Consider the following 14,128-nt stretch of genomic DNA (forward strand, 5'->3'; position numbering starts at 1 on the left):
GCATGCAGTACATGTTTTTTCCATTGCTTCCTATGTGACATTCTTTCCACGAAGGCCAATGAGCTCCACAGCATTGTTCCTTTTCATTAGCGAGGTTTTCCATTTACCATGTTATTTTATGTCAGCTGGCTTTTTTCTTTTTTTTTTTTTGCATCAACATTGTAATCAGCTAACATTTTGTTAAGCAATTTGTTGATGCTTATCACTTGTCAGGTTTTCACTTTGCCAACTGCTGACATGGTTTTCCCTTTTTTGTTCAGAAAAGGATTTTTACTGTTTAATATTACCAAACATACCATTTTTTCCTCTTCTCTTTTCCCTTTCCTGACTCTAGCTTATCAATAGGTACATCTCTCTTAATAACAACAACAACAAAAACAACAAAACCCAAATGGCCCTGGCTGGTGTGACTCTGTTGGTTGGGCATCATCCCATGCACCAAGGGGTCATCAGTTTGATTATCGGGTCAGGGCGCATGCCAGGATTGTGGGCTTGATCCATCCCCATTTGGGGCCCTGAAGGAGGTACCAATTGATGCTTTTTTCTCTTTCTCCTCCTTCCTTTTCTATCTAAAATCAACAAAAACATATTTAAAAAGAGAAAAGATATTATGTTTGAAAATCTGAACAATTAAAGCATATTAAATATGGGTCAGTACATTTCTAGTTCCACTTAGAGAAGAGTATTGCATGGAGGGTCATACATCCATGTCAGTCTCTGTCAGCGTCCCTGGTATAGTGACTGCCACATAGTGGGTGCTCAGGAAATGTCAAGTGAGATGAGATGAGGAACATATGCAATCACTTTCTAAGTTTCAGTAATAAGAAACTCGAATTTCCACTCATTTTCCTACTACAGTATATTCTAGGGCAGTGGTTCTCAACCTTCTGGCCCTTCAAATACAGTTCCTCATGTTGTGACCCAACCATAAAATTATTTTCGTTGCTACTTCAGAACTGTAATGTTGCTACTGTTATGAATCATAATGTAAATATCTGATATGCAGGATGGTCTTAGGTGACCCCTGTGAAAGGGTCGTTTGACCCACAGGTTGGTAACTGCTGCTCTAGGGGATGGGTTAGCCAGTAAAATGTCTTTGAGCTAGTTTTCCTTACTTGCAGTGTTAGTCTGTGAATTCACTTATTCCTTACCTCCTTAAATTGTGTATTTCATTTTTACCACTTTAATTTTAAACTAAAATATCATGTGTTTTCTCCTTCATTTGCGTTTGAGCAACAGCAGGGGAAATTCTGAAGCAACAGGAGGGGAAACTTCTTGATAGAGGTTGAAAAGTTCTGAATTACTGTGTTTACTGAGAGTAAAAGAAAAGCTAAATGGGAGTATTATGCGCCAGGCCACAGCCATGGCTGTAGAGTCCCTCAGGCCTCCCAGCCACCTGGGACAATGAAGGCAATTTGCCATAAGAACTCCCCCTGTCTTCTAATTTACTGTGAAAAAAAGCTACTAAACTATAAGAAAGTTAAGTTCATGAGTAGAGTAAATACTTTTGATTTCTGTTTATCATTTTTTATAACAAGGAAATGGGATTTATGGGTTAATCTAATATGTTGGTTAATGGAATGTTACTAAAGCATAACACAGATTTCTAGTTCATCTAGAATGATTGGGGAATGGAGTATTACGGTATTCTGGATCTCAGAGATGCCACACATTTTACCCTCGTTAGCAGTTAGCAGTGTGTCTTAATCAGGGACAGTTTTACCCGCTGCGGACATTTGGCAATACCTGGAAACATTTTTGATTGTCAGGGTGGGAGGAAGAGGTGCTACTAGCATTTAGTGCAGCGGTTCTCAACCTGGGGGTCGCGACCCCTTTGGGGGTCAAACAACCCTTTCACAGGGGTCGCCTAAATACATCCTGCATATCAGATATTTACATTATGATTCATAACAGTAGCAAAATTACAGTTATGAAGTAGCAACGAAAATAATTTTATGGTTGGGGGTCACCACAACGTGAGGAACTGTATTAGAGGGTTGCGGCATTAGGAAGGTTGAGAACCACTGAAGTGGGTCAAGTCCAGAGTTGGTGCTAAGTGTCCTACAATGCACAGGATGGTCCTAACAACATAGAATTGTCTGGTTCAAATGGCTGTAGTTCTGATTTTGAGAAACTCTGCAGGTTAGCACTTTTTATCAAATTAGAATTCAGAAAAATTCAGTTCATGTTCAAGATGACAGCAAGCATTTTGGGTGATTTAGATGATAATTTAGCATCTCACAGAGATTCAGTGCTTCACCAATATTAATTACCACTGTATTGGTCAAGTGTAGAAGTGTGGACCCTTGGTTGACAGATAAAGATGTTATGCTGTGGTACAATTATCTGAAGAGGCTCAATTATGTCCTAACAGCTATTTGAATTAGAATTGCTACTTTTTTCTTATAGAGGGGATTATTTTTACTTTTCACCTTATAACAGAATTGAAATATAACTTGACCTGTGTTAATGAGTTTTAAATATACTTTATAGATAATAAGTGACATTGTCTTGGAAGAATATTTTTGTCAATACAACTGTTTTTTATAATACTTACTATGCTTTTACTTTAAGCCCATTGTGAAAACATAAGAAAGAAAAAAGATTTTCCTTCTAATTCGATAAAGTTTATTTGTGTGCACAATCCAAGAAAAACACCCCTTCTGGGTAGCAAAACAAAGGAATCTGTTTATTTATTAGTATCTTAATTAAATATTTATTGAGAACTGTCTCATTCACATTCTGGGGCTAGCGCAGTAAATAAGGTAGAAGTTTTTATGATGTCATTTACTGAATTATTTGGAAAATAAAAGTTGAAAGCATGAGAGTGAATTTAATTTTATATGTTTGTATTAACTTCTTGCTCACATGAATTTAGATACAATGTATGGTGTTTACAACTCTAGAAACCTCCTATTGTGTCGCTATAATTTTATCCTTAGAACCACGCTTTGAGTTATGACACAATTAAGTAGCTTATCATCAGTAAGTGGGTTTATGCAATCAATGATTCCCTTTTTACTAAGCATACATTGCCTAATATGTGCGATGCTATTTTAGGAAGAAGGGACATAAACATGAATCAGAAACGGTCCCTGCCCTTCTGTGTAATTGCAGGAGGAGGTGGTGAGGAGAGGGAACAGAGAGGTAGAGAGGGGACTATTGAGAACCTTGAGTGTGACAGAGCAGTGAGGAGATGAGTCATGTGAATGATAATGTGTTATTAGTGGTAAAAGAGGATAAACAAAGCATGAAAGACATACAATCTGTCACTTGTTTCTGTATTAACCTCCTGTTCTTTACCTGGATTTGTTTTTAACCCTTTCTTTTAGACACTTCTATCTCTCCTCTATCCTATATAATAAAAGTCTAATAAGCAAATCGACCAAATGGTGGAACAACTGGTGGAACAACCGGTTGCTATGACATGTACTGACCACCAGGGGACACACGCTCAATGCAGGAGCTTCCCACAGGCCCCAGGCCAGCCAAGGCAGGTGCCAGCAGGGCCCCCATCCCCGCTCCTCGATCACATCACCGGTTGCCCCGCAGAGGGAGGTGACTAGCGGCAGAGGTGGGGGACGGGGCTGGCCAGTGGGCAGTGCCAGGCTGGCCAAGGTGGGTGCCAGCAGGGCCTCCTTGATCGCCTCGCCAGTCACCCCACAGATCAGCCCTGATCACCAGCCAGGCCTAGGGACCCTACCTGTGCATGAATTTTGTGCACTGAGCCTCTAGTGTTAAATAATTAGCCTTGGCAAGGGCAGGGTAAACACAAACTTAATTTATGTTTGTTTTACAACCTCTGAGTCCCCAAGGAAATGAATTATCTGAGGGCAAACTCAGTGCATCGATTTAGTCATACTTAACAATAACAAGGATGTGGCTTCCAGGGCCATTTCTCTGAATACATAATCATTGAATAAACAATAAAAAGTATTGAGCCTGCATATTCTGCAGTTTCTACTTCAAAGCATAATCCTAATTCAACTTTTAAATATTTTTTTAAGAGAGTGATAAAATTGGCCCTGAACAGACTACTGAGATAGAAGAAATAAGAATGTAACTCAGGCACCTTAATCTCAACATGTCCAAAATAGAATGCATTATTTTCCACCATATTCTTGCTTCTTACTCCCTACCCATTTTTCCTTATCTTGATTGTACCTCCAGGGCCTTTTTCTTGCCAGTCTTAATATATGTTCTCCCTTCATATATCTCTCCACATTGCTGTCAGAGTGATCTACAAAAACTACAAATATGAAAGGAATAATACTAATAACAACAGATAAGATTTAACTGAGTACTAGTAAGTAATGTACTTGATCTGAAGTGATCAATATACAGTAAATATTTCAATTTTCACAATAGTGTGATACCGGAACTATTATCACCTTAAACATACGAGAAAATGAAGGCCCAAGAAGAAACTTTGTCTAGGTGACATATACTCCGTGGTAGAGCCAAGATGTAACTCGGTGTTCTGACTTGGGAGAATTGGGCCTTAACTGCCATGCTGTGTATGCTCTCTTGGTTAAGGTACTTATTGTCTCTTCAGAGCCTACCACAAAATTTGGAGCACTTTATCTCTCATTTGATGACTGACTTATTTGTTAAAAAAAACCTACTGCTAAGTGAAAAACTAAAAGTAAAAATCCATTGATTTTAATGAGAAAAATTATAATGCGTTCCATCCCAACTTAAGATACCTAAACAGTTTTCACAGGTGGAAAAAGGTAACAATTCAGCAACAAAAACAGGTTTATGTAAATAATAAACAACAATTTGAAAGGAGAGAAATCCAATTTCTACATAAAATGAAGGTTTATTATACTTGACAAAGGAGGAAGAAAAGACTTGGGATGGGCAGTGAATGGTCGATGTAGAGCGCAATGGAATCATTCTTTGGAAGGTACAATCTTCTTTCTGCCCTATTTTCCTCACCAATTCTTCAACCTTTTTGGACTAAGATTATCTTGTACTCAAGGTTCACTTTATAAGTGATAGCACAGGAAAACACCTCTGGGGCAAAATAAAGGCTAAACCCAAGACCTCATCTAATACATGAACCCATGATGAAACTAGGGCATGCATGCACACAACAGACCCCTGCTTTCTCTCAAAATTTTTTTGGCTTCATTAAAATGTGGTCCTTAATTCAAATCTATTCCATAAGATACATGCTGACTAAACACTGATTAGTCAAGTAAATTGGTGAGTGTGTCTCCGTTATTAAACAGTAACATCCGTATATCATGTCCTATAGTGTATTTATTTAGGGAAGTTTGGAAAGCAAATGTTGCTCTAATTAAAAAAAGATTTGTTCAAAAAATGGCATAACTTTCAAGAGCCGATGGTAAAAAATCATTAGGTAAACAGGCATTATGAAATAAGTTTATACTTGGCACACAAAGTCCCCCATGGCTCTGCCCTTGCATTGCTCGCCAGCCTCATCTTTCCCCACTTCCTGTTTCACGCCTTCACTGGCTGGCATTACTGCATTATTTATACTTATGCATCCACACACTGCTGTTTCATACCTCGGTTCCCTCTGCATGAAATATCTGCTTTCCCCTTCTGTCCACACACAGTGGGCTTGTGGCACAACTAAAGAATTCCAAACATTGGAAACCTCAGTCTTTTAAAAAGGGCTGTTAACAATGCTGCCCAGGCTTTGCCCAGGAAAGACGCATTATCTTTAATATTCTGGTCAGAAAACAAATTCGCCCTCTGCCCTGTAGAGAAAGACTCTGTCTTCCAAAGCTGTTTGGCATACAAACATTCCTGAACATTTAATCTGAAACAAAAGATCTGCGAATGCCTTTGCTCAGAAAGTGCAGAAACTGGAGAGATTTGTGGAAATTGTCCCCCAACAGTCATTGTGCTTGGCACATTGTATTAAAATTATCCATTTATGTGTCTGTTTGGTGAGCTCACTTACAGCAGAAATTAAACGAATAAATGAATACCTTTAAAATTATGAAGCACATGGAGCTATACCAAAAGTTATTTTATATAAGGTAATCCATTAAGCTGCATAAACACTACTGAATTTTAAATGTCAGGTAGCTCTCAAACCACCAGCTCATTTCCATGATCCAGACTCTAGTACATTGGAAAAGTTTCTTATTATATAATGATAATACCCAATTCAACATTTATTATGTGCCAAGCACCAAGTTAAATTCTTTAAAGGTAATGCTTCAATACATTCCCATAAGCAACCCTATGAAGCAGTACTATTATTATTGAATTTTGGAAGCAGAGACTCAGAAAGGGTAAGTAACTTGTTCAAACTCACACAGGTGGCCAGTGGAGGAGATGGGATTTGAACACAGGTGGTTTGACTCTGGTGGCTGTGTTTTTAACCACTTATGTTATATAGCCACTAACAGGAAAGGAAATTAAAAAATTTGCTTGATTTATCTTAGATTCTCTCAACAGATGTTCTGTCTGTGAAACCAAACTTGGATAGACAGAACACAAATATTCCCCATTAACAGGTTCCAGTATACATTTGAGGAACTAAACTGAACCATGTTTGCTTTAGGAAAGATGTATCTGTCTTGCCAAGGAAATTCTCAGAGGGTGGGAAGATGAAATTAACATTTAAAAAAAAGCTATTTATTTCAGAGAGGAAGGGGGCGGGAGAGAGATAGAAACATCAATGATGAGTGAGAATCATTGATCGGCTGCCTCCTGCATGCCCCACACTGGGGATTGAGCCTGCAACCTGGGCATGTGCCCTGACTGGGAATCAAACCCTGACCTCCTGGTTCCTAGGGTGACGCTCAATCACTGAGCCACCGCGGCCAGGCCATGAGGTTAACATTTTTGCCTGTGAGTATTGGGACTGAAGGGCCCTTGAAGACATTATTACTGCTAACCTCCAGCTAATCCAGGCCAGTGTCCTGGAGTGTGACCTAAGCAGTCACGTAGGCCCTGCACTTAGCAGGGCTGTGATCAGAAGGGTTTACATGGTTGGTTTCCTGCTTTGCTGTCAATGTCTTGAAATTTTTAATGCTGTTTGAATAAGGGGTTTTTCAAATTTTGTAGCAAGTCATGGTTAAGTTTTTATGGCAGCTAATTATTTGACAATGGAGAAGGGGGTGGACTGGCAACACCAGAAGTGCTATCAGCAAAGGTCTTTCTTTAATGACCTGACCTGAGGTTCTGCCAGTATCCTGGACTCCGAAGGGAAATGCTCAGGCCTTAAATTTCTAGGCTGTAGAATATCCAATTCCCTGCTTATTTGGCAATTCTGTAAGCTCACCTGGGGATTGTTTTAAGATATTTATTGCAGAATACTAGTCTATCTTAAAGGGAAAAATTATATGACAGATAGCGTTTTCCAGATTCTTAAAGGTCTTAGTTCAATTTTCATTCTTTATCCTGGTCTGATGGTTTGCTTTCGGTCAATATAACCATTCTCTTTTGTAATAAGCACCAATCAATGAAATAATATACAATATTTCCTTTGAACAGGAATCAATATCTACCTGTTTTTTTATTATGCAAGTTACATTTCTATTATCCTTAGTAAATGTGAATGCACTTTGTGATTTTGTGTGTGTGTGTGTGTGTGTGTGTGTGTGTATAGGCTCAAATACTCCATAATATCAGGTTTGCTACTATATAATGTTTGCTACTATATAGTGATGTTATCAACAGCCTTGATTTTTAATACTTTAGTAATACTACCTAGCTGCTGCTGCTTTTTTCTTTATTTCCTCAGAAAACTCACTTAGAGCCTTTATATGGCCTTTGGTCATATTCATCTGCATTTGCTTCTGACAAACATTTGTAATCCAGATCGTATTTATATGATTATTTTCTTTTGCATCGTTTCATCTCATTTCTGCAATCTTTGAGATTTCCTGCTGAGTTCCACTATTCTACTACAAATGGACACTAGGGGAAAACACTGATTTGTATAGCAGTTTCTGAAAAACCATTTGTTTTGATTTATTATTACTATATTTTGCTGGATACTGAGTTTAATTTTAGTTAAAACAGAAATTCTGTGGGGAATGAGTTCTATCACCTCCAATTCTAATGAGTTGTATGTTTTACTGCTGCAGACCCAGCAGAGGGAGCCCAAGCTAATGAAGGAAAGGAACTGTTTTGATGACTCAGAACTAGTAATTTGTAGTCAAAAGGTGATGGGGAGGGAGGGAAGGCTGGGCGGGGAGAAGTCAGGATGTGTGTGTGTGTGTGTGTGTGTGTGTGTGTGTGTGTGTACTTAGGTGTGTTAGAGAGTAGAGGGAAGAAGTAAAGTAGAAGGTGGAAGCCATGTAAATTTTAATATGTAAAGGTGGGAGCTATATTACATCTTCTGAAGGAAAATGACAGAGCCCATGGAGAGAAGCGTTTGAATTTCAGATCCTGAAAAGGTACTTTCACACTAAATGTATAAAATGACTTTCTTCTCCTTACTTTTTCAGTTAGTCAATTCTCCCTTTAAAACTCCTTTAGATTGAATCCTTATACATTTCTACTTTTTTGTGATTTTTATAATTAGGGTAATTTCCCAGTGAAAGCTTTTCTTACTTTCCTTCTTCAGTCCATTAGCTGACTGGCCCGCACATTATGTGCATCCACGTCTGAGCACAGAAAACCTTGGAGGCTGTTGAAGTTCAGGTGAGAGAATATTTATTCAATAGATTAATCAATTATTCCGCCAACTATACAAACAGTATTTATTGAACTTCTAGTAGTATATGAGGTGCAGAATGTATGTATGTGTGCCTGTTTATGGAAGAGGGTGCAGCCAGGAGGGAAAATCAAAACTGCTTTCTGTTCTCAATGAACTTACATAAATGTAGCTGAGTAAATAAATGTTTGGTAAAAACAAAACATTATGTAACCAAATGCTAGGCAGTCGTTTCAGGTGCTCCAAAAGGAAACTGAACATAATGTAGGTGTTCAGAGAGGAGAGATGCAGATCCTTGAGGTAGCTGGCAGAGCCCAGAAAGGCTTCAAGGAGGATATGGCTGGGCCTGAGTGAGGAGTGGTTTTGTGAATGCTCAGAGGAGTAGGGGGGAGGGGACAGGGCTTTCCTGGGTGGGGAAGCAACGTGGGAAAGACTGTGAGCAGGAAGGTATGGTTTATGATGGAGATAGGGGTCACTGTGTAGGCTTATCCTTTTTGTGTGCTGCATACTCCGGAGGGCTGCCATGCGCGGCAAGCCTAGGTGGATGGTGCTCCTGGAGGTCCCCAGTGTCTTAGAGTGAGTTCTGGAGTGACTGTGGTCATGTTGACCAGTGGTTCCTCACTTTTCGTATATTTGACCTTCAATCACTCTATTGAGAGGAATCTATAAAGAGGCAGTAGAGCACAGTGGGTCCAGACTGGACTGTGTAATCAGGCAGCTTGGGTTTGAATCCTGGGCACATCAGAAAATAGATGTGTGACCCAGGATAAGTTTCTTAACCTCTTTATGCCTTATTTCCCTCATCTATGAAATGGCAAGATAACGATAGTACTTAGTGCATGGAGTTGTAATGGTTAAATGAGGCAGAATGTCATCTGCTTAAAACAATGCCTAAAGCCTGGTGAGCCCTGAGTGTTAACTGCTATTATCAAAGAGCTAATGCTAATGTGCCCCTAAAACGGAAAAGAAAGCAAATACCCTGCTTTTTAAAGTTTAGAAATATGAAAATTCTGGGTCTCACCTAGACTACTTTGACTTTTGCCGGTTACGAATGAAGCCAATTATATGGTTTAAGATTGTGCTAATTTCACAGGCTGATTTCTGCAAGTAAATCAGCATCGTTTCTGGAAAAACAAAGATGACACCTATTTCAGTAAGAGTGATGCTTACCTGGGAATTCGGTGGCCCTCTGCGCTTGCAGTGCCTCCACATTGTCCAGCAGTTTTTGTTTTTTTTTTTTAGTTTTTATTTTATTTTATTGATTTTTTTACAGAGTGGCAGAAGAGGGATAGAGAGTTAGAAACATCAAAGAGAGAGAAACCTCAATCAGCTGCCTCCTGCACACCTCCTACTGGGGATGTGCCCGCAACCAAGGTACATGCCCTTGACTGGAATTGAACCTGGGACCCTTCAGTCGCAGGCCGATGCTCTATCCACTGAGCCAAACCGGTTAGGGCGGCAGCCGCCATTTTGAAACGGCAAAGGTCAATCCCTCCCTTTTATCCTCTCCCTGCCGCCCTAAATCCCCCGTTTTAACTTCCCTGTTTTAATAGCACGAAATACAAGTACAAAACATTGTACAAGTATACTTTTTACTACATGGAGGTGGAATAATACCTTTGTGTTATTGGTGTGTGTTTTTAAAAATATATCTTTATTGATTTCAGAGAGGAAGGGAGAGGGAGAGAGTGATAGAACATCCATGATGAAAGAGGATCACCGGTCAGCTGCCTCCTGCACACCCCCCACTGGGGATCTAGCCCACAACCCAGGCATGTGCCCTTGACCGGAATCGAACCCGGGACGCTTCGCGGTCCACAGGCTGATGCTCTATCCACTGAGCAAAACCAGCTAGGGCCATTTGGTTGTTGTTGTTGTTGTTTAAAGAGAGAGTGGAAGGGAGAGGGAGAAGGAGAGGAAGAGGGAGAGGAAGAGAGAGAAAGAGAGAGAGAGAATTGTTTTTCCACTTGTTTATTTATTTGTTCCTAGCTTTTTAAAAAATATACAACAGTAGCAATGAGGGAATTTGTGGTCTCTACCCTGGGACCCTGGGCTGTGCCCCGAGGGCACTGGAAAAAAGGAAAGTGACTTGTTACCAGGACATTCACTAGTCCAAACACATGTGATCCTAGAGGCAGAGAAAGACAATAGGCTCAGATACCAGTAAGTTCAAAGGTGATCTGTCCAGCTGTTTTTGAACCACGGACAGAATGGAAGCTCCTGTGCCTGGCATTGACTCTTTCCTCCTTCTTTTGTGAATGGGCCAATGATCGAAAGGAGGTATGATTTTGAAAACGATCCCTGTTCTGTCCTACAAATTTGTTGGCACTCCTATGCTTAGCGAGGTGGAGCAGGCACGTCTACAGAATGTCTTGAGGGACATGTAATTAAATATCTTCCCTACTGGTTTATCACTGCCAGAAAATGAATGCCACATCTATTTTAAGTCACTTTATAGTTTACAAATAGTCTCTTACGCTTCATGTCTTTTCCTAGAGTATTCATGTGAATTTGTTATTATGTCTTCCATTTAATAGATTAAAAACTGAGTCTCAGTAGAGTTTAGGGACTGACTCAGTCTCAAACACAAATTATTGTGGCCTTTGGACTTGATCCCTCAACTGAAGATTTTCTTAGGCTTTAGTGGCACCATACTTTTTTCCTAATTACATGGAAAGCCTCATGATTACATCGACTCCCCCAGGAAGGATGGGGTCTCTCTATATTGGTGTGAGATTGGATTGGAGTTGCTTTGGAAGATACCCAGACACTCATAGGGGATGTGATACTGGGCAGAACCATGAGGTGGGAGAAATAGTGGACAGAGTTAGAATTTACCTTGAGTAGTTTATAGAAATCATAATGTATCCATTGAAACTGAAAGGCCTGGATGGGATACTCCACTGAAGGTTCTGAATAAAGACAGTGGGAATATGGAAAACAAACAACACAGAGAAGACGGGAACCTAGAGGACCTAGCACAGGCCTTCCAAATCTCCATAATTTTATGTAGAGCTGATCCTCACTTGGGTCAGGGGAAACCTAAAGCCAAGTAACCGAGTAGCTGTAACTGTAAGGCTATGTTCACTACAGGAGGGGAGAGTATGGAAAGAACCTACTCTTCAGTGCTTCCTCTTCTCTCTTGGGTTTGGACAAAAGCCTTTATCAAATATGTTGGCCACGTTCATCATTATCTCCTTCTTTATTATTTAATTTTTTAAATTACAGTTTACATTCATATTATTTTGTATTAGTTTCAGGTATACAGCATCTTCTAGGTCAGTGTTTATATTATGGTCTGAGGCATCCCTATATGGTAAATGGACTTTGCTTAACAAATTTTACTACTGTTGGCTGTTTCAATTATAAATTTCCAACATTGGGAAATTACTAAATGGGACTCTTTAAAAAGAAATAAAAAATGCCTATTTAATGAGACCGTTGAAATGTACAATGGCATATTCTCTTAGGTGCTTGGTAATTATAAGCATAATTGAACTCAATCAACATTTGTGGGTACTTTTATTACATAATTTATCATAGTTAGTCCCATTTTAAATTTATTTATGGCTCCTTGATTATATTAGGGAGCAAATTTTTGTTCTTTATATTATCTAGTGCAGTGCTTTGCCCATAGTAGATGTTTGTTAACTGTGTTAGAAGTTAAGCCCTTTTACTTTTTTAGAATGTAATGGTGGAGAAACAGAGAAACAAGAGCTCCTCTGAGATAGTGGATATTTGGCAATTAATTTATATTTTGGTCTGCCATTACTTAATTTGTGAAGTTATATTTAAGGTAGAGGTTAACCCAATTTTAGTTTAGAGCAGAAATCAGAACACTAATATAAAAATATTTGTAAAACAAATCATAGTAGCAATGGAAAATATAAAGGGAAGTTTATATGTGGAACAATAATTGTGCTTGCCTTTTCCTCACTACTGTTTCTGTGTGTGGTGTGTGTATGTGTGAATTTGTGTGTGTTTCAATTAGTCAAAATAGATTTTTAAATTGCTATGGTGAGGGGAATGGGAATGCTTAGTTGTCAGAAAAAATCATCTTCATGTTTCTCACTTTTATAATTATCCTAATTATATATGACAAAATTAGCAACTTCAGTTTCTACTGTGCAAGATTTTCTTTCATTTATAAAAGTATTATATAACTAACTAACATCAGAATTTTCGGATAGTTTATTTTAGAGTCATGTAATAACAATTTTCTATAACTAGAGATTAATACCTGAAGTATAAATAATTCATTAAGTATCAAAAAAACCCTATAAAGTTAGATTCTTACCTCACACTATATAGAAAAATAAAACAAAAAATGGATAAAGGATTTAAATGTCAAAAGCAAAGCTTTGAAAACGTAGTAATAAATACAGATGAATATATTTTAGACCTAGAAGTCAGGAAGTATTCCTTAAAGAAGACATAAAGCATGTTGACTATGAAAGATAAGACATAAATTTCACTATATTAAAATTAAAAACTTTAGTTCATCAAGAAACCACTTAGAGAAAATGAAAATTTTACAAACTAGGGGAAGATATTCACAATATACCCAACTGTAGAAGGATTGATATCAAGAGTACAAAAACATCCCATAGGAATCAGTAAGAAAAATGGATGAAAGTCCTTAATAGACATTTCACAGAAGATAAACTCATGACCAACAAACATATGGAGATATATTCTTACTTCATATTATATCTGTTATTAATCATGAGAATGCAAGATAATAATATACTACCACTTTATACTTTTCTTTTGGCAAAAGAATTAAAAGCCTGATAATATAAACTGTTGGAGAAGATATAGATCCACTAGATGTTCATTGCTATTCAGAATGCAAATTGGTGCAATCATTTTAGAAAATGAATGTTTTTGAAAAAAATGCATATTCACATAGCCTGTGACTCAGGAATTCCACTGCTAGGTATTTAATACAATTCATTTACAGGTACAACAGAGAACATGTTCAAAGATGTTCATTTTGGTGCTATTTAAGCAACTACCTGGAAACAGTCTAAATGCATATCAGTAGGAAAGTGGATGATTTAACTGTGATATACTCACAATAAAATATAACACAGCTGTTGGATGAAGTATAGCATTTACAAATATGAATGAATCTTAACAATGTAATGCTAAAACAAAGCAAACTCAAAGTTAAAACAACGGAAATATCTCTTAAAATACAGATAGATATAATAATTCTGTATACCAAGGAAGTTAAAAAATGATGACTATGGAATGCAGTATAGTTAGTGCCTCACATCTAGGAATCAAAAGGAATGTCACATGATGTGACCATGTAGCTGAACACAGGTTGTGTGTAATCAGAGTCCTTTTATGTTGACATAGAAGGCTATATTATGTTATAGTTTTTATATTATTTATAAATGCAATTTTATAACTATACTAGAGGCCCAGTACACAAAAATTTGTGCACTTGGGGGGTTGGGGGGGGTGTCC

The 14,128-nt window shown here is 38.2% G+C and overlaps 1 protein-coding gene across 5 annotated transcripts in view; it reads left to right on the plus strand.

Annotated features, from left to right (window-relative positions):
• The window catches only part of TAFA2 (TAFA chemokine like family member 2), a 466,038-nt gene that overhangs the window by 52,378 nt on the left and 399,532 nt on the right, over positions 1–14,128 (plus strand). The window contains exon 1 of one of the 5 annotated variants that reach the window (XM_070409827.1): positions 8,588–8,637. The exons of 3 other annotated variants lie outside the window; for them this stretch is intronic. The gene's annotated coding sequence lies outside the window, so the exon portion shown is untranslated. Of the gene's footprint in view, positions 1–8,587; positions 8,638–14,128 lie in introns of those variants that run through there. One more of the 5 variants, XM_070409834.1, reaches the window with a different exon arrangement.

Source organism: Myotis yumanensis, unplaced genomic scaffold (genome assembly GCF_028538775.1).
Source record: "Myotis yumanensis isolate MYYU_CA2020_CCGP unplaced genomic scaffold, mMyoYum1.0.hap1 SCAF_3, whole genome shotgun sequence".
Taxonomy (NCBI): domain Eukaryota; kingdom Metazoa; phylum Chordata; class Mammalia; order Chiroptera; family Vespertilionidae; genus Myotis; species Myotis yumanensis.